The sequence below is a fragment of the Mustela nivalis genome, assembly GCF_964662115.1.
Source record: "Mustela nivalis genome assembly, contig: HAP1_SCAFFOLD_2600, whole genome shotgun sequence".
Lineage (NCBI taxonomy): Eukaryota > Metazoa > Chordata > Mammalia > Carnivora > Mustelidae > Mustela > Mustela nivalis.
This window is the reverse complement of record NW_028134065.1, coordinates 27,362-49,135: the sequence shown is the minus strand read 5'-3', so window position 1 is coordinate 49,135 and position 21,774 is coordinate 27,362. Positions and strand designations below refer to the sequence as shown.

Genomic DNA, 21,774 nt, shown 5'->3' with positions numbered 1-21,774 from the left:
ACACTTTGAAGAGTTTTGATCAGGAAGGGATGCTGTACTTTGTCAAATGCTTTTTCAGCATCTATTGAGAGTATAATGTGTTTCTTGTTCTTTCTTTTATTGATGTGTTGTATCACATTGACTGATTTGCGGATGTTGAACCAACCTTGCAGCCCTGGAATAAATCCCACTTGGTCGTGGTGAATAATCGTTTTAATGTACTGTTGAATCCTATTGGCTAGTATTTTGTTGAGTATTTTCGCATCTGTGTTCATCAAGGATATTGGTCTATAGCTCTCTTTTTTGATGGGATCCTTGTCTGGTTTTGGGATCAAGGTGATGCTGGCCTCATAAAATGAGTTTGGAAGTTTTCCTTCCATTTCGAATTTTTCGAACAGTTTCAGGAGAATAGGAATTAGTTATTCTTTAAATGTTTGGTAGGATTCCCCCGGGAAGCCATCTGGCCCTGGGCTTTTGTTTGTTCGAAGATTTTTAATGACTGTTTCAATCTCCATACTGGTTATGGGTCTGTTCAGGCTTTCTATTTCTTCCTGGTTCAGTTGTGGTAGTTTATATGTTTCTAGGAATGCATCCATTTCTTCCAGATTGTCAAATTTATTGGCGTAGAGTTGCTCATAGTATGTTCTTATAATAGTTTGTATTTCTTTGGTGTTAGTTGTGATCTCTCCTCTTTCATTCATGATTTTATTTATTTGGGTCCTTTCCCTTTCTATTTTTTAAAGAGTTCAGGAGAATAGGTAATAATTCTTCTTTAAATGGTTGGTAGAATTCCTTTGGGAAGACATCTGGCTCTGGGCTCTTGTTGGGACATTTTCGATGACTGCTTCAATCTCCTTACTGGTTATGGGTCTGTTCAGGTTTTCTATTTCTTCCTGATCCAGTTATGGTAGTTTATACATCTCTAGAAATGCATCTGTTTCTTCCAGATTGTCAAATTTGCTGGCGTATAGTTGCTCATAATATGTTCTTATAATTGTATTTCCTTGGTGTTGGCTGTGATCTCTCCTCTTTCATTCATTTTATCTATTTGGGTCCTTTCTCTTTTCTTTTTGGTAAATCTGGCCAGGGGATTATCAATCTTATTAATTCTGTCAAAGAACCAGCTCCTGGTTTTGTTGATGTGTTCTACTGTTCTTTGGGTTTCTATTTCATTGATTTCTTCTCTGATCTATATTATTTTTCTTCTCCTGCTGGGTTTAGGTTTTCTTTGTTCTTTCTCCATCTCCTTTGGGTGTAGGGTTAGGTTGTGCATTTGAGACCTTTCTTTTTTCTTGAGAAAGGCTTGTATTGCTATATATTTACCTCTCAGGACTGCCTTTGCTGTGTCCCACAGACTTTGAACAGTTGTGTTTTTATTTTCATTTGTTTCCATGACTTTTTTTCAATTCTTCTTTAATTTCCTGGTTGACCCATTCATTCTTTAGTAGGATGTTCTTTAGCCTTAATGTATTTGGGTTCTTTCCAAAATTCCTCTTGTGATTGAGAAATGGTTTCAAAGCATTGTCATCTGAAAACATGCAGGGAATGATCCCAGTCTTTTGGTACAGGTTGAGACCTCATTTGGACCCAGGATGTGATTGGTTCTGGAGAATGTTCCATGTGAACTAGAGAAGAATGTGTATTCTGTTATTTCCGGATGGAATGTTCTGAATATATCTGTGATGTTCATCTGGTCCAGTGTGTCATTTAAAGCCTTTATTTCCTTGTTGATCTTTTGCTGGGATGCTCTGTCCATTTCAGTGAGGGGAGGGTGTTAAAGTCCCCTACTTTTATTGTAATATTGTTGATGTTTATGTCCTTGTAACATTTAGAACCTTGCCTCTTCTATATAATACTATCAATAAATATTGAATAAATGATCAATATTTATTGAGTTGACTTTTAGGCTTGGGCTTCTTTCATAAATATGAAATGAATTCATCTCATATAGTCGTTTAAAATTGCTTTTGTTTGTAAATTCATATTTTCATCTCAGAGACAAAACTCCATGATCAATGTGAAGGATTGTTTTTTTTCTTCCTACAGGGTATGGATTTCTTCAGAATAGGAAGTACATGCATTACAGAGATTTAGAGACACCAAAAGAATTGACTATCAAGTAGCTTAGTTTCTTTTATTTCTACAAGGGGTGAAAGGCCTTAGAATTTCACGAGACACTAAAATTAATGATACATCCTAATTAAGTAAACGTTTGAGTTCTTTTCCTGATTGGAGTCCTGTACAAAACACAAGGAGAAAATGATAAAATTGTTTCGTATCCATCTTTCCATGAAAATAAAAATCCACTCCCTGTTAGTCTCTTGTGGGCTTGTTTTTGTTTTTGTTTTTAAGGTTTTAAAAAAATATATTTTATTTATTTATTTGACAGAGATCACAAGTAGGCAGAGAGGCAGGCAGAGAGAGAGAGAGAGAGGAAGTAGGCTCCCTGCTGAGCAGAGAGCCCGATGCGGGGCTCAGTCCCAGGACCCTGAGATCATGACCTGAGCCGAAGGCAGAGGCTTAACCCACTGAGCCACCCAGGCGCCCCTTGTGGTCTTGTTTTGATCTCACCTTTCTTTTAATATTTTGCTAATTTTCACTGGTAGAAATTCTGCACTTACTGTTATTGTGCTTAGTATGTATTCTTCATACCATCTCATTTTTATACAATCTTCAAATGCAATGATCGTTATTTACTTACAGCTATTTCAATATTTGTTACACCCAAATCAGCATGAATTTGATGCTAATATGTAAGACTCTATGCGAAGTGGTACATACCAAATGAATAAAACTATGCAATATTATATGTTCTCAAATTGTTAGTTTATTTTGGATACTAGTACTATTGTCTGCTTGTCCCCACCCTGGTTCCTATTCACTCTCTATGTGAAAAAAACCTGATTTCTAATTCTGAATCTTCTACTTACTTTGTGACTTTGGGCAAATTAATGAAGCTCTTTGAGACTGTTGCTTCTTATGTGGAATGTTTGTAACCAAATTGTCCAAGTGATATGGAGAAAATCTATTTTAAAAGACAGGCCTACATAGGTTCTTCAAAACATTCTGTGAATTAGGGCACCTGGGTGGTTCAATTTGTTAAGTGACCGACTCTTGATTTTGGCCCGGGTTATGAGCTCAGGGTTGTGAGATCATCAGAGATCAGGGTCAGACTCCGTCACTGTGTAGGACTCAGAGAGGACGCGAGAGCCTCACCGCCTGTCACCCGCTCCCCCGGGAACCGTCCTCGGAGCCTCCCAAGCTCTAGCTTCTAAAACAAGGCATTTGGAGCTGAGGTTTCGGATGGAAGGGAATGGCCTCGAGTCGCGGGCTGCAGCATTCTCCGAGAAAACCCAACCTGGGAGGCTCCTGCTGCCGCCGCTGCAGCTCGTAACTGCGGTTCCGCGCCCCCTTGCCTGAGCCTTGGCGCAGCGCCCCCGAAAGCGCCCGGCGACTTCGGCCTCATCCGCATCTTCAGCCCTTTGTCCCCCACCGCCTCCCCCACCCCCCATGCAAATCGCTGATGATTTGGTCATCCTAAAGTGACCCTAGTGGTTTATTTGGGGGGGGTTGGCTGTGCTGGGCTTCCTTACTACGCCTCCCTCAGTCGCTGCGGGTGAGAGAGTTCAAGGGAAATCCTAGTGAAACACACTGATGGAATACTATTAATCCTAATAATCATGTTCCCAGCGCAGGTAACTCTTAACGAACTGAGAGTGGGAAGATCAGAGCAGGATTTCAAAAGCAGTGCCCTCTTGAATTCTCACTGGATCCTTCCCAGCAGCCTCAATCATTCTTGCTGCTGTATCTTTCAGGATGACTAGAGCCTTGCTCACTAGTTCTCTCTTTATCTCTTGTCTACAACACATCCTTTTACTTCTCTTTGCAGATTTATCTGTATTTCAACTTAATTTCTCTGGGGTTACACAGCTTCTATTTCCCCCCACGGTGTGGGCTTGTACAGTCAGTAAATTTCACTTTGCCTAAGGATCATTACAAATAAGCCCCCCCCCCCAAAATAAAAGGCACCTCTCGCACATTTTTTTCTTTTCCTTGGGGGTTCATGGCTTTCTGTGTAACTGGTTTTTAGGTGGTTATATGCCACCAGGAACTGCTGATTTTTTCAAAGTTCCACCACCCTGCAGCTCATCACTATTTTGATTTGGAAGATCATGGAATATCTGTTTGCATCCTGGATATATTTTTCTCACAGTTATTTTGCTTCCTGAAATGTCCTCTGGTAAGTTATTCTCCTTATATTTTATTAGAAATTTCTTGCTAGTGTCATTTTTAATAAGCTTTGCTTCAGCAATATCTCATTTTTAAGATATTTTTGTTACCTTCAGAACTCAAAGATCTACACAACCGTTCATTAATTAGTATATTAGTTGCAATTGTGCTACTAAGATAGAGCCCACGTAATGAATTATCCCATCACCTTTTACATTATTTATTTCTGTCCTCCTTTATATAACAAGTTATAGGAAACATTAACCATCCCTCCCCATCCCATCAGTGCTTCTTGGCACACATTCCTGTGCCATTTGAAAGGTCAAATTTTATATGTTTATCTAACAGTAAGCTTAAAGAAACCTTGCGACAGTTTCAGCATTTGAGAAGGTTCACTAGTCTCTTATCTTCACAAGGTTGTTCAGGCCAGCATTTGTTCATTGGAAGTAATTGCATGACTGAAGGAAGATTTTTGTAAATGTATTTTTATGGGTTTAGCAGGACATTAAGCACTAGAAGCCACTTGATGGTAAGAAGAGTGGGAGTTTAAACGCACCACTTTTTTCTTACAATAACCCAGATCACACAGGAACACATTGTTTTGGACATTGTATTTCAATTCAGGCATCATATTTAGTACACTTCTGATTTTGTGAATTTAGCTGGTGAACAGCTAATTGGACACAGAGTGCTCATTTCAGAGGACGAGGGCTATCGGAAGGAAGTACTGATTATCTTGGTTCCAATAAACTGGAAATCAGGGACAGATTTTGTATGAAAAATTTAATTGCCTCACTCTTCACACTTGTTTAACTCCCAGACTCAACTTTTAATAGGTATGCTAATATGTCAATATTAATATGTCAATATTAATATTTTGCTTTTATGAACATTTTTTAATGGGTTTACCTGACAGTTATGATTATCACTTCCCCTTTAAGTATATGTATGTTGAAGAACACTTAAGTCTCAGCTTTTACTTCACATACTGACAAGGGCATGGCATTAATTAAATGTCAAGGCTACGCGTATTGTAATCTCAAATGCATACTAAGGTTTTAGGGTTTCCTCTGTGACACTCCCTCCCCTGCCAGCCCCCATACGAACAAATTCCTGGTTTCTACATTTTCTTTTTATTGGGATGGATGGAGGTGAGAACGTATTGTTTAAACTTTCCTTCCTTATGTCTTTTATTCCTTCATCCTCCTTTTCTTTTTTCCTTTTCTCCCTCTTTTTAATTTCTCAGAAAGAACTATCCCTGTCCTCATTGATGGCTGACGCGGAGACCTAATTAATTATTATTATTTTTTTTAATTCAAAAGCCCATTTAGTTTCCAGACACAAAAGTACTCCAGCTGCAGCGTCACCCCAGCCCCCAGTCTCAGTATTCAAGGGCTTCCCCCCTCGGCTCCCACCACCAGCCCATCAGAGCAGGGCTGAGACTGTGGTCCGCACCACTAGGCGCCCCTCACCTGTCCCTAGTTTCTACAGACAGGTGTCTCTCCTTCCTAGTCTGGTCGTCCTGCCTGACAAGTGCCATCAGTTGCCGCGACTCTAGTTTCAGAAATGAGGGCTTGGCATAATTCACCAATTCAAGATTCCTCTGAGGACTGGTGCTATTGCGCAGGGGTGGAAGGGGGTGGGGGATAAACATGCGCGCGCGCGCACACACACACACACACACACACACACTCACACACACACACACACATACACACACACACACACACACACACACACACACACACACAGAAAACGCAACTTTCAGTGCAGTCAGATCTTTCCTTCTTAACCTAGTCTACTCCAGTCAAGCCCAGCCCTACGCTGTTAGGTAAGTGCGCTCTGCTGTATGGAGCCTGAAACTCCAGCTTGTGAGGGAGACAGTTGGTCAGCGAGGCTGCGCCGCCAAGGACGCTTTCAGCAGAGGGCTAGCAACCGGCGACCGAGCCTGGCGATTTCTCCGCAGCTCTACCTGGGGAGGTGGGGTGGGGGAAACACAGCTGGATTTCAACTTGGAGCTGGAGCTTGGAATACAAGGTTGAAGTTCAAACAAAGAGTGAGGTTGGGAACCCTTTGGCTTATATGAGACGCACTTTCAAGTTGGCTTTTTATTCTTCTGTTTCCCATTTTCTGGAGGTGGGGGGAGAAGCAGGAGGAGCTGAGACCCGAGCGCTCCCCTCGGTGTCCACCCGAGAGGGGGTGGCGCTTCTTGGCCGCGGGTTCCTGCCGGTTCCGCAGCCAAGCAGTGCAAAGTTTAGGTCTCTGATGGCTGTGCTCCCAGCCCCTAAGAGTTGAACCAGAGAGTGTTTTATTCTGCACCAGGTCGAGAACGTGATCAGCCTTGTAGAGCAGGGACCTCCTTCTAATGGGAATCCGTTTGGGAATCGCTGGGGAGGCTTTACCTCCAAAGATGCCCCTTTCGAGCTGTGTGAGATGCCAGCCAGAGGCTTGAAAAGAGGAAGAGGAGACTGGGGTTGCAAGAGAACCCTAGTATTGCTTACAAATATCCTAGCCAGTCAGATGCATGTAAGCAAAGAAGAAAGCATCAGGGTATAAAACCGTCTCAACCGCTTGGAAGACAGATTCAGAATTTTGGGACTTTTGCATGATGTTTAGATTTGTTTGTCATCCTGCAGTTAAGCAGGTAAAGAATGAATGTCTTTAACCTGTATGTGACCCATCCTGGGATAATTTTTTGCTGTTTCAAGTAATGGGATACATGTATTTTCAGATGGTTCTACTATGATGCATACATTCTTAGTATTCGCGTTGGAGAAGAACTTGAATCTATTTAAATATTTAACCTGCATTCATATCAATGTTTAACAATGTTACAAAAATCATAAACTGGGCAAGGGTGAGAGGAAGAAATGAGAGGGTACAGAGTTGGAGGAAGGGGTGCATAACCCTAATGTAGTTGCAGAAATGCAGAAATGCCTTGAAATACTACTCCTTGTTAAAATCACAGACCTTAATACAGTTGGGGAATTTTAAAGGGCATCTTGAACTAGCACATTAACTCTGATCTGAGAGAAACGTTTAGTGGGTTATATTATTTTTAATAATATATTTAGTGGGTATATATTTTACATATATGTAATATATATAATATATATTTGTATTTGTGGGTATATATTATCCATATATATATATTAGTGGGTATATAATTTTAGTGGGTTATATTATTTTCGCCTTAAAAAAAATTCTTGGGGTGGTGTAGAGAGCAAAATGGAGTCTCTCATGTCAAGCAGGAACCTGTGTCAAGCAATGACGCAAGCAGTTAATGTACTACAGCTAGGAGATCTCCAATGCTATGGATATACAATGGGGACCCATGTCAGCTGACACCCCAGAACTGATAAGGAGCAGAAGCAGAGGAGGTCTGCAGCGACCCAACACAGTTTCAATCCCTTTAAAAAGGGAAGGATTTGGACAGGAATCTGTCAAACTCTTTAGACCTGACCCCTCTATGTCTGACCCCTTAAAAAAGCCAACTGCCCCTGAAGGTTCTGCCTCATGGATCTCCGAACAGAACCGAGAGCCTTCCCTGTTTGAACATCAGAAGGTACTTGAGGAAATGATAAAAAAATGTGCTCATTTTGAAAAATAAGTCTTAGAATCATATTATTATACAGAAATTGTATGTGAATATTCTAAAAAGTGTTACCTTTGACAAGAGAATAGATATGAGTGCAATAACTGGATTACACATTAAGAAAATTCCTGTTGAAGTACAATTTCACTTTAAAATGCTCATGATTGGGGCACCGGGGTGGCTCAGTGGGTTAAAATCTCTGCCTTCGGCTCAGGTCACGATCCCAGGGTCCTGGGATTGAGCCTTGCATCGGGCTCTCTGCTCAGCAGGGAGCCTGCTTCCTCCTCTCTCTCTCCCTCTGGCTGCCTCTCTATGTACTTGTACCTACTTTTATTAATAAACAAATAAAATCTTTAAAAAAATAAAATGCTCATGATGTTCATCACAAATTATCATTTTTCCTAGCATTACCAGATCTAATAATATTTTAATACATACTATTAATGGTCTTAAAATGCTGATGTTCATATAACCACATGTCCATACTTTAGTGAATTTCTCTTTTTTCCTTTTTTAAATATATAAATAGCACTATATATATATACATATATATAATAAGTTTATAAAAAAGTGTATATGTATATTGGAAGCCTCTTTACTTTTATTATGAAATCTATATTTACAAGGACATATAATATGGTTCCCTAGTTACAACTCATGGATCTATCTCTGCCTTCATATACATAATTATAATATGTTCTTTCATTGTTTACTGTTTAATGTTTGCTCCGTTTTCATAAGAAAACATGCTCTCTGTGTGCAAGACCCATGCTGGTTTTATTCAGTGATCACCACAGCTGAGTGTCTGACACATAGTAGGAGTTCCAAAAATACTTTCCACAACTTTGACTAAATGAGTAACTTGAAAAAATTTTAAAACCTTTGAACTTGCCAACATTCATAAGAAACCACAATATTTTTTGAACAATATAAAGAATATAATTAGATGGAAATACTGAGTTTTTAATGATCTTTGAAAGGCTAATGATAATGCTATATAAAATACATAGAAAGGAAAATAAATATACTAACATTTTTAATGCTGTTGGATTACAACTATATTTTCACAATTATTGGTATTTTTTACAAGATTTTATTTATTTATTTGACAGAGAGAGACACACACAGTGAAAGATGGAGCAGAAGCAAAGGGAGAGGCAGAGGGAGAAGCAGGTTTCCCCTGAGCAGGGAGCCTGACGTGGGGCTTGATCCCAGGACCCTGGTATCGTGACCTGAGCTGAAGGCAGATATTTAATGACTGAGCCACCCAGGTGCCCCCAAAATTATTTTTAAAGGCCTGAATGCATGTGCCAAAATGGTAGGTGTGGTTTATTTTAACCTGTGGAGTAATATGGGATTATTTTCTTATGTATTAATACTTGTGTAAGTTCCAATGGAGTTAGCATACATTGTTACTCAACAGAAGGAAAAAAAAATAGAATATAAACACTAAATTTTATTTTGTCATTTACGGTTGTTCATAAAATTGAATAACTTCTTGCTCAGAATTCAGCTTTAACTCTGTATAAATGCACGGAATGCCCAGCAATCCCTGCACCCACGGGTGGAAGATTATTCCCGACTTTGCTGTGAAAGACAGGAGGCGGGGGGCGGGGTCAACAGTCAGAGACAAAGACCCTTTCCTCTTCTTTGCTCCCACCTTTACTCATGCTTCTGGATAATCACAAATCTTTATTACTCTGTTTCTCAAGCAAGTGATGTGTAGCAAGGGGTCTTACAGAAAACAGAAGAGTCTGTATACGGGAAAGACACAAGGTGGGGTTCACTTGTTCTATGCTGCTAAACATAGCTTTAGGGGACAATGCCTACATCTCTTAGATCACATGGCAGCTGTCTGGGCTAAGAAAGCTGCAGGGGAGGCAACTTCCTGCAGGCATCCTCAGGTAGAGGGTTGCCAGGCCTGACATTCGAAAGGCCTATGCCCTTCTCTGAAACTGTCCATCTCCTGCAGCAGCCTCTGTGTTACAATTCAGCAAGCCAGGTACTATGGACGATTTCATACTCTACATTAACCCCAACAATAAAGATATTTTACAGCCCCTACACATAAATCCATATATCCTCCAAAAGGTTAAAAATCCCTTTTTCTAGAAACTTTGGATGAGGGAGCAGAAGGCCAGCTGAGGGTAAAGCAGAAGTTGGCACTCTACACCACACCCTCATGTGATGTGTGTGACATTCCTCAGGCATTCCAGACTGGTTAAGGGAAAAACAAATGGTTTCTAGAGATCACTGTGATAAAGATCACTGTCCCACAGGACTGGAGTGTCCCTCAGTTTGCAAATGTCTTCGTGATTTACAAGGAAAAAGCTTTCTTACCAGAGACCCATGTTTCCTGGAGCCCTAACGTCACCCTCCCCTTCAAGAAATTGAGGGAGGCTGAGGCAGAAGGAAATGTAAATAAGATTGAAATTCATTTGAACCTGTAGCCCATGGACAAGGATGTGTGAAAGGAGGAATATAACATTCCTCCGGGAAACTCCCAACTGTCTTCATGTTAGTGCCTCATTAGAGGGAAAAAGAGCCTTGGCTTGACGATCACTAAGCCTCCAGTATCCCGAGAGTCATAGGACATAGGACAGTCCTTTGGACACCCCCTTTGTTCTCACCTCCCCAACTCCCAAATATCTAACCAGCCACACCTCACAGCAGCCACTCTTTCTGCCCATGGGTCCTGTCCCTGTGCCTTAATAAAACCACCATTTTGCACCAAAAATGTCTCAAGAATTCTTTCTTGGTTGTTGGCTCTAGACCTCACCCCACCAAACCTCACCAGTATTCCAAAACTTCATCACTTTGATATTCTTGGATATAATTATATATTTCCTTAGATCATATCTGGTATATAGTTACTGCAGTTTTTTAAAAATAATAAAACATTTGAATATTTCTATCTTAAATCAGTCATTAATTCATGCTTATTGTTATTTGACTACTATTAATTGTATTTTACTGTTTGCTAGAGAACATTCTGGTTTCTGGAATTACCGCAATGGGAAAAAATAAAGATAAAAATGTCTTACCTTATGGAAACTATGATCTAATAGAGGGCATATGTTTAACAAATGAATGGGTATGTACATGTGTTGGATGTGATAGGTATTATGAAGAAAAAACACAGCAGGGAAGATGGACAGGGTATGTCTTTGTGTGCTGGAGTCAGGGTTTGAAAGCTACGGGGAAAACAGAAACAAACACATCAAGAGGTCATGTAGAAATCAAAGAAGTTTTATGTCATACCTCCAATCTGTTCTTCATAGAAACCCCATAGTAAACTTTGTGAAATTACTTTTATTAATCCGGCAACCCATCAAAGGTAAAAATATAGCTTTGCCTCCAGTGCTTACACGATTTTGTCTATGTTAGTTATTCAGGTGTGTTCCTCACATAGCTTGTCCTTTGGGTGCGGCCAGGCTTGACTCTTTTGTCTTATGTTCATTCTAATGTAGATTCTGCTCAGACATTTCTTTGTCTAATTGCATCATTATGGATTGTTTTCCGGTGATTGTGACCCATTATTTTTATAGGAATGACATCAGGGAAACATTACAATTCTAGTCATTTCTCATAAGAATTTAAAAAACAAAGTTAAAAAGTTAATCATGTTGGGCGCCTGGGTGGCTCAGTGGGTTAAGCCGCTGCCTTCGGCTCAGGTCATGATCTCAGGGTTCTGGGATGGAGTCCCGCATCGGGCTCTCTGCTCCGCAGGGAGCCTGCTTCCTCCTCTCTCTCTCTCTGCCTGCCTCTCTGCCTACTTGTGATCTCTGTCTGTCAAATAAATAAATAAAATAAATAAAAAAAAAGTTAATCATGTTTTAAAAATTATGAAAGCACTGTATGGAGTTGTGATAGGCATAATGTATGGAAACATGAAATGGTGCAGAACAGCCTCTGAGAATCATAAAGGATATGAAGAAAGTTTTATGTGAGGATCAATAGAGAATATTAGAAAGTTTGGAGATAAAAAATTTTATATTGATTACAGATTATATGTTGGGCTCCCCGCTGAGGGGAGGAGGCGCCTGGGCCAGCCGGAGGCCTCTCCTTGGGGCTAAGCGGGATGGCGAGTGTCACGAACCCGGAACGCACCCACAGAAGACACCGGGCTCGGGGGGATCTGTCGAAGCAGGATCTCACTTTATTGTGCGGGGGCACACCTTATATAGAGCAGCAGAAGGGAAGTGAGGACAGAGGGGGAAGAGCCAATAAGATTATGCCAAGTAGCAGTTGCTGGGTAAGGCGTGTTGGGCGAGAGGAGGAAGTGCCATAGGTTTCAGGAACCGAAACTGTGAAATTGGCGCCTTGTTGGCCAGAAGAGAGGGCAAGCCAGCGCCATCTTTAATCTGGGTCGCACCCTGTGGAGGCACCTCTAGTTATGTGCCTTACAATTATAGACAGCGATTTCAGGTCTCTTAAAATCCCAATCATTAACATATGCTCTTTATGTTGTGTGGGGTCTAAATAGACAAAAATGATATTTATGTACATAATCACATATATAACTAATTTCAAGAAATGGAGTGAAGGTTTATGTCAGAGGGAATGACATTTACTTTTCATAAAATATATCTTGTGACAGTGCTTTACCATGCCTGGAGAATCCCATTTAGTCTGACTGATATATAGTGATACATTTCTACATAAGAATGAATAAATTAATGTTGAGATTCAATTCATCTTCCTATCCTTTTTTTAAAGTTTGCATCTTCAATAGTTCATGGGTCACAGATGGACTAAGGAACCTGCTGAAAGGCAGGGTTTCCCAAGAAGCTTAGTTGCTTTTTAAACCACTTCAAATAGCAGTAAGAAAAACATCTTGCCCAAGTAATCTCTACTGTTCTTCATGAATCAGCTAGTCATTTTTACATTTCAGTTGCATCTAGCATGTAAAATAAGACATTTGTGACTTTGGGAAAAAGACCATTATTGTGAATACATATGAAAAATCTAGTGATTAGTCATTTATTGGATTAGAGTATGAATAATTTTATTTCTAATGACAATTAGAGCTAAGTTAAAGGCTTGTGCACTTGTCAATAGAACAGCTAGTACCAAGATGATATCTGCATCATTCTTTTCATACTAAGTGAGAATCATGCAACTATTATATTTGCTAGAGTCATAAGGGCAGGAAACTAACACCTCTGCACTCGAGAGGTTTCAGTGAATAAGCTTGTTCTGACCTCTTTCTGGTACCTAAAACAGAAACATTTAGATAATTGGAAGGGCTGAAATCTCACTGGAAGCACCGTATTTTGCTCACATCCTCATTCAGACTCGGCAATCTATACAACTCAGCTGTCTTTGCTGGATCTTTGAACAAGATAGCTGATGCTACCCGAATAAGTGACAGGCTTCAGGATGTTTCACTTTCAAAGAATAATAAGACTTGGTCAAGGTTTGATGACATTTTCTAAAATCAGAGGACTAAGCTCATTTTTCTAAACTGAAATTTATCAAAACCTAACACTTCACTAAAGATACGTGAACAATTCATAGCTTAATTACACACAGTCTGGTGTTGAGAGTGTAACTTGTTTCTATAAAATGTGACATTTTTTATAAATGAAAGAATTGGTCAATTTGGCTAATTCAGGGTTACAAATAGAATGATTGTTAAATATTTGATTTTATTCTATTCTTATGATGAAGTGGGAAGTCTGATCTAACTGCATTACTAATAGAGTTTTCTGTTTTTGGATCCTCTCTAGGTCCGACAATCTCCAGCCTTTCTCACACCTGTCATATACACCTGTTCAGGATGTACATTCAGGGATGGTAAGGCAAGAGGGTAACATATTGAGACAATTGGAGACATTTGAAGAGCTTCCATGGTTGAGACATTACCACCTGCAGGAACCACCTGTGTGCTTATTGAATCAAATTTAAGATTCATATATAGATATAATTTTACAAGTCTACTTTGGCCCATAAATTTGGTTTGCTTGCAAACATATTATACAAACACAGCTGATATTTGTAAAACCACTGAAGAGAAACAACTTATTCTAAAAAACAAAATGCTTTCAAATGGCATTTGCATATTGACCTAGAAATATATATTTTTCTAAATAAGGAATGTTTTATTCTTATAGTTGGCAGAGGCCTATATACCAGTAACTTACATTAACTTACTGTTGTTCTCCTTACAGATTCTTAGGAACCTAAAATATGTGAGTGTGTGTGTATGTGTGTGTGTCTTTGTGTGTGTGTGAATGTATATGTACATGTAATCTTTAAGACTAGGAACCATACAAAGAAAATATATAAAAAACTAGGGGAGGGGGTAGGGTTTGCCATCTTTGTTCACTTGGCATCAGATACCAAAACTTGACAAAAACTACTTCTATAAGTAGTTTAAGTATCCATTTATTTACAATAAAATATTTTTAGAACTATGCTTAGGTGGAATATTAATGGATAAATGTATTATTTGCCTTCAAACTCAATTATAAATATTACTCAACAAAATTTTTTTATAAGAGTGACCAGTGATTTGCACTTAAAATTCATATAGATTTTTACATTTTGTCCTTGTGAAACAAAAATAATGAAAAGAAATGTACCAGATTTGGTTTTCTAAACTCTATTACTTAAATAAGAAATTAGTGAGTAGGCAACAACTTTATTTTTGTTTTTAAAAATGGATTTCAGAGTTCTGAGATTAAAGTTTTCTAAATATAATGATGTCAAACATTCAGTTTTTCATGTAATTAGAATTTTCTAATATTTGAAGTTTAAGGAAGGAATATTGATTTTAAGATTTGCTTTCTCTTTTAGACAAGCTAAACAGCCTTTAGCTTGCAAGTGGATACTCACATGGAACATGTAGAATTATTTTAATTTTCCATGGAAGTTCTTTAATATCAGGGGCACAAATATTTCAGAAAGGATGATTTATATGGAAAAACAATTCATATTAATTAACTTTTAGAAGATTTTATTTATTTGAGAAAGAGTGTAAGCTAGCTGGTGGGAGTGGGGCATGGGGCAGAGAAAGAGGGAGAGGAAGGAGAGAGACTCTTCAACAGACTCCATGCAAGTGTAGAGCCTGATGTAGGGTTCAGTCTCAGGACTCTGAGATCATGACTTGAGCCAAAACCATGATTAACCCACTGAGCCACTCATGTGCCCCCAAAGACTTATTTATTTGAAAGAGAGAGAGAGAGAGAGAGAAAGAGAGAGGGAGAGGGAAGTGGGGGATGGGGCCATAAGATTTAAATTTTTTTAGAAAAAGTAAACTTAGAGGCACATTTTCTGAGGGATCCATCATGCATTGCTTTATGTTTGACAGCAATATAATGAGTATGTTGAGGGCACCATTTGTTTTTAAATCATAACCAGTTTTATTTATTTATTTATTTACTTACTTACTTATTTATTTTGAGAGAGAGAGAGAGAGAACTGGTGGGAGTGTAGGGGGAGGGGCTGAGGGTGAGAGAGAATCCCAAGCAGGCTGCATGCCCATCTCAGAGCCCCATGAGGGGCTTAATCTCAGGACCCTGAGATCATGACCTGAGCTGAAATCAAGAGTCCGATGCTTGGGGCGCCTGCGTGGCTCAGTCGTTAAGTGTCTGCCTTTGGCTTAGGTCATAATCCCTGGGGTCCTGGGATCCAGCCCCACATCAGGATCCCTGTTCAGTGGGAACCCTGTTTCTCCTTCTCCCACTCCCCCTGCTCTGTTTCCTCCTTGCTGTGTCGCTCTGTCCAAAAAAAAAAAAAAAAAAAAAAATCTTAAAAAAAAGAAGAGTCTGATGCTTATCCAACTGAGCCACCCAGGTGCCCCAATCATAGCCAGGATTTGAAGCCATAGCATATGAAGGGTCACATGGAGGCTGAAACTTCTATTAGGTTTGAGTCCTGCAAGTTGAAGAAGCAAAAGGTGAGGCCGGCAGTTGGAAGGCAGTTGAAAGCCTTATAGGGGCTCATGATAAGTCTTCACTATTCTTTTTTATTTTAAGATTTTATTTATTTGACAAAGACAGAGAGCACAAGCAGGGGGAACAGCAGAAAGAGAAGCAGGCTCTCTGGTTAGCAAGGAGCCCAATGTGGGGCTCGATCCCAGGATCTTAGCACTGTGATCTGAGCCGAAAGTAGATGTTAACCAACAGAGCCACCCAGGCGTCCCTTATTTTTATTTTAATATGAGAACAAGAAATTTAGGTTCTCCTGAATCTAATGGCCCACTAAAAATGTTAAAAAAAAAAAAAAAGAAGAAAACAAAAACAGAGAATATCTTTGTGAATGACCTCATACAAAGCACAGTTAGATATTTTCCTGAGATTAATAGAGAGGAAAATAATACTTCCAGGAATAGATGAGTGTCAATATACTAATTTCAAGGACCTCCATTCATAGCCCTGTTCCATCTGCACCACTGAGAAGACACAAATGAATATTGTATCTATTCTGAGTTGTCAGTTTGCCAAACACATGTGATGAAAGCACTTGAGGAAATTTAGAACGAGGCTGGGTCTACATGACCGCAGTGATTGAAATGACTGCAGCGTCTGCTCTTCCCAGATTGGATTGGGAAACTCACAGGGCTGGAACCTCAAGGCCCATAACCAGGGCACTTTTATTTGGATCGCACACTGTAAACAGACCTATTAGAACTGTTGGCTTTGGCCAATTCGGTGGCTGGTGACTTCATGAAAGGAAATTTATCATGAAAGGGAATTTTTAATATTTGAGAGCAGGTGAATTTCATTAGAAGGACATTTCAATTGTCAGACAGAGGTCAACTTTGAATGGTGTGATCTGAAGGGACAAAAGGTCAATAAAAAACAGTTTAATAAATATATACTTTTCTTCAGTATTTGCCAAAGGTAAACTGTCCTTTTCTCAGGAAGATTAAGCAATTAGTGTCCCATTCCCCTCTTCTCTAAATAAATTCATTCTTGGCTCAGTGTGATCTTTTGTAGAACTTTGTAGTTTTGTAAGACTTAAAAGCTGGCCAGCTTACCTCCCGGTGAGAGTCGGTTGGATCCTTGGGCAGGAGTCCGATGATCTCGGTGGAACCTCCAAATATAAGACCGGCGGATCCCCTTACCCAAGAATTCAACACTGCCACAGGATGCAAACAGCAAGAGGTTCTTTATTGTAGCGCGGGCGCCTGCGGAGCTGCTGACCACCGGCAGGCGCCCGCGCTACAATAAAGAACCTCTTGCTGTTTGCATCCTGTGGCAGTGTTGAATTCTTGGGTAAGGGGATCCGCGGGTCTTACAGTTTGGACTTTTTTCAATTTGTTACACTACTAAGCTGAAGTCTGAGTGTGTTAAGACTTCGTAAATGAACACACATTTCTAATTTCCTCAACAGCTGTTGAATATGCATTTGGAACCAAAAACAATGTTTTCATTTGTGATGGTGTCTTAGGAGGGAGAATATAAATCCCAGGTGTGTAGACAAGGAAAGCTGTGACAGGATTTCTAAGTATGAACTAATTAAGAAAAGTTGGGAGGATTAAAAAAAATTTCAAGATTCTTTAGAGGTATGCACATGCATCTTGGGATATTTTTGTGTTTTTTTTTCAATTTTATATTTCATGTCAATTAAAAGGCAAAATGTTATTGAAAGAATCATGGTAATGAAAGTAGATTTCCTTAAGTAGACAAAAATACTATATTTTAAAACAAAAGAGCTAATATTAAAAGAAAAAGTATTACCACATGTTCTTTGCAAGGTGTGACTGACTTTATGCAATATGTGTATCTATGTTTTGTATAAGCACATACAATTTTCTGCCACTACCCATTATTTGTGTCTTTTTTTTTAAAAAGATTTTATTTATTTATTTGACAGAGAGAAATCACAAGTAGATGGAGAGGCAGGCAGAGAGAGAGAGAGAGGGAAGCAGGCTCCCTGCCGAGAAGAGAGCCCGATGCGGGACTTGATCCCAGGACCCTGAGATCATGACCTGAGCCGAAGGCAGTGGCTTAACCCACTGAGCCACCCAGGCGCCCTATTTATGTCTTTTTACTTTCAAATTTGCACATCATAAACTTTACCTAGAGGAATTAAGCTTAATATAAAACTTTTTAACAAGGAAATTACCGTATAGAATCTGAAGAAGTTATTTTACAAATTATCTTTAAGAAAAGGAAAAGAATATTGAAATAATCCTGGAAATAAGTACTGATCCATATGCCTAAGACCAACAAGATATCAGTGTGTGGTGAATGAAGTTGAGTTAGAACATGAATGAGTATTAGCTGATAGATTTAATGAAGAAGTACTTTTCACTACCACTCATTTACATTATTTGATAATGAATATTTTTATATGATTTAGGGTAATGGAAAACTCAAGGTCATTTGAGATATATCTCTAAATACATAGAGAATTACCAATTAAAATTTTAAAGATTCTGTAAAGTTAAGAGATAGCAAGTCTAAGGATAGAAGTAAGAAACTCAAATATGTGCTTATATTTTCTTCAAATTTATTACCCTTTAAAAAAGTAAAGTTGCCATATCTTATAATAAAAATAATATGAGTATTGTTCCGGAAGCTCAAGTCTGTCTTAGCACATAATAGTAAGTAGCGATGCCAGTGGTCTGGGCTCCCTGAAAGCCTGTGCTGCCACAGATACTGCGATCACCAATGCCTTTTTGATGGAGAAAATATTAAGGAAGCAGAGGATAGTGAAAATGAAGAAACTGGACTAACATAACTAAAGGGTTTTAAGATAATAAATGTAGGGGGGCCTGGGTGGCTCAGTTAAGTGTCTGACTCCTGATTTTGGCTCAGGAAATGTTCTCAGGGTGGGCTCTTGAGCCCGTGGAGGGCTCCAGTCTGCTTGAGATTCTCTCCCTCTCTCTCTTTGCCCCACACCCCCACTCACGCTTGCTCTTTCATTCTCAAATAAATAAATATTTAAAAAAAAAAACCGGTAAATGTAGAAACTAAAATTTGCTTTATAATGACCAAGACTAGATAGGAAACATGACCTCATGGGCTCTGGGGAAGAGAGTATTTGTGGAAGAGTTGAGACTTGAACACTAGCCATGACACTACTAATTATCAGTGTGAACGTGAACAAATTGTCAAATATTTTTGAGGCTCCTATTTTTCATTGATAAGAAAATGGGGACAACTGGACTTATCAACCTAACTTCATTGGTTTATAATATCATAATGAGGAAGATTAAACACACTTTTTGTGACAGTGGTGTAATAGAAAGAGCTTAGACTTCAATGCCCGGCTTCTCTATTTTATTAATTATGCAACCATGTATGGGTTGTTTTTTCTCTATGTGATCAGTTTTGCTATATGTAAAGTAGGCGAACTATAACAACTATCCTTAAGAATTGTCAGCATCTTGGAAGCAGTGAATCTACAACGTCAGACGTGCACCTTACATCTAGATTTAAGTGTATGTCACTTGATAAGATTCCTTCTTGATTTGGTTTGGAGATGTTTTAATTGATCATAAATGAGCGAATACTCCTCATCTTATTGTTTCCTTGCCTGAAATTGCTGTCCTGGTACATCTTTCCCTCTTAAATGGAAATATCTTTCTGAGGAATCCCATTCAGTCTCACCCATAATGTTAAATACAATGTTTGCTGATACAGATATATTACATTTGTTTCTTCAGTCCAGATTTCTCTTCAGAAATACATCCTGATTCTAATATCCATCTACTTTTCTGACATCTTATTTTGGATATTAAATGGTTCTCTCAAAACCAGTATGTGGGAAACGGGCTCTTGATATTCCTTCAAAAATTCAGCCTTCTCCCATTTCCTCACCATCACTCAGCTACTTGTTCAAGTTTAAAATCTATGGATTATTTCCAATACCCCCTTTTCCCTCATCAACCACACTCGGTCCATGAGCACTTCTGATTTCTAGTCCATCCCCTTGCCTGCATGCCATACTTCAGCCTTAGCCAAAGACACTGTAATATTTGATCTGAACCATTGTTCCAAGCATCTGGCAGGGCTCAGACAATTTGCTCACAGTAGGCAGCCAGATTTCTCAGCAATGTAAATTAGATTACATCCATCCTTTGAACAGAAACATTCAGTGATTTTTTCCCCATTGTTTTCAGAACAAATTCTAAATCCCTTCCCATGACTCATGCACCTCCTCTCTCCATTTCTCTGATATTTCTTGTAGAATTCTTCACCTTCTCACTACCGTCTAGACACCTTGTCCCCAAGCACCCTTCCCAAGCCTTTCCACTGTTTATCTGCTTCGGAGTGTGTTTCTTGGCCTTTCTCACGACCCCCTCATTCTCACCGTACAAGTCAGAACTGCAATGCCGCTTTCTCAGAAAAGCATTTCTTGGCTGCTCTATCCAAGTTGGATTTTCTTATTACTTTTTATTTCAGAATTATTTTGCGTTTTTTTCTTCATAGCACTAATCTCAAGCTACTTGTTTTGCTATTGTATTTCTCCACTGATTTATTGTTTTTAGTCTGCTACTCTTACTAGAAGGTAATTTCTACAAAGGAAATGTCTCAATGTGACTTTTGTGCAGCTATATTCCCATTGCCAGGAAGAGTGGCTAGCACACAGCAGCTCCTCAATAACTATTTGTTCAATGAAGAGTTGAGTGGGAGTAGGCAACCACACATGACACAGGCAAAATTCTAAAACAAGGCAAAACATGATGGAGGAGACAGTTGTATGTACAAGTTAGAATGTGACACACATGGGATGGAAACACTAGTGTGTGTGAAATAACATGGAGAAAAGCAGAAGGAGCAGATAATTTGGGCTGGGAATGACTTGACAAAACAAAGGGAGATAAGTTTACCTGACTCTTAAATGAATAGAGAGAACTTCTCCAGGATAGCAAGGAAAGTAAGAATATCAGAGTAAGAGAAAACAGTTTTCATATTTGTAAATGTAGGCAAGCATCTGGTGGGTTGGGGACCTCCAAGAAATCCAAAGTGGTTAGCATCACAGGACATGGGGACAAGATGAGGAAGTTGCTTCTCACGAACTAAAAATATTCTCAAGCAGAATGATCTCTTTTGATGTATCAAAATTTTTTAAGATTTTTAAAAATTTCTGATTGCCTAAGAGTTGAACTTGAGCTATAATAGATTTTACAGGAAGTGTGAGAAGGGTAAGTAAAAGAACATCTCTTCAAATAGATATTCTAAACTTTTTTTCTTGGTACTCAAATCAGCAAATGGTGACTTCGCTTTCATCATGTAAATGAATGAATCTCACAAAAATTTTTTATAACTTTAGATACAATGTGTTCATCAGCTGAATATATTTTATTGGGTGTGTGTGCTTTGGGGTTTGGGGGGGTCAGGTGCAGAGGGAGCGTGAGTCTCAAACAGACTCTGCCTGAGCACAAAGCCCCACACAGGGCTCAAAATCACGACCCTGCGATCATGACCTGAGCCGAAACCAAGTGTGTGACCCTTAACCAACGAAGGAACCCAGGCGCCCCTTGGGTGGGTGTGTTTTAATCATGTGCTAAATCTGGAAGTAGATACTCCAAGATTGGTACTGTGGTTCTGTCAGAAGTTCCAATCTTTTGCTGTACTGTTCTCAGCAAGCTGGCTCTTGTAGTCAAACTTGTGTTTGTCAGGAACTGTGAGGTCTGATACTTCACCCTGCTTGCAAAATAAGTACAGTGGGCCTTTGAATGTTTAAACTGTGTGGGTCCACTTACATACGGATTTTTTTTTTCAGTAAATATTATACAGTACTGTAGTTTCTCTTCTATATGGTTTTTTAAATAACATTCTTTTCTCTAGCTTGATTGTGAGAATACAGTATCACATACAAAACATGGGTTAATTCTGTTTGTGTTATCAGTAAGTCTTTTTGGTCAACAGTAGGCTATTAGTAGTTCAGTTTTTGGGGAGAGTCCAAAGTTGTATGTGGATTTTTGGCTGCGTGGGTGTCAGTGCCCCAAACCCCTGCATTGTTCAAGGGTTAACTGTAGTTACCCCACCACAGCTCCCAGCTGCTGG

The 21,774-nt window shown here is 39.2% G+C and overlaps 1 long non-coding RNA gene across 2 annotated transcripts in view; it reads left to right on the top strand.

The window, feature by feature from the left end:
* The first annotated feature begins 5,916 nt into the window (after nucleotides 1-5,916).
* The window catches only part of LOC309858489, a 28,740-nt gene continuing 12,882 nt past the window's right edge, over nucleotides 5,917-21,774 (top strand). The window contains exons 1-2 of one of the 2 annotated variants that reach the window (XR_014308217.1): nucleotides 5,917-6,040; nucleotides 13,537-13,603. This is a non-coding gene — a long non-coding RNA (uncharacterized lncRNA). Of the gene's footprint in view, nucleotides 6,041-6,128; nucleotides 6,271-13,536; nucleotides 13,604-21,774 lie in introns of those variants that run through there. The other variant, XR_014308216.1, reaches the window with a different exon arrangement.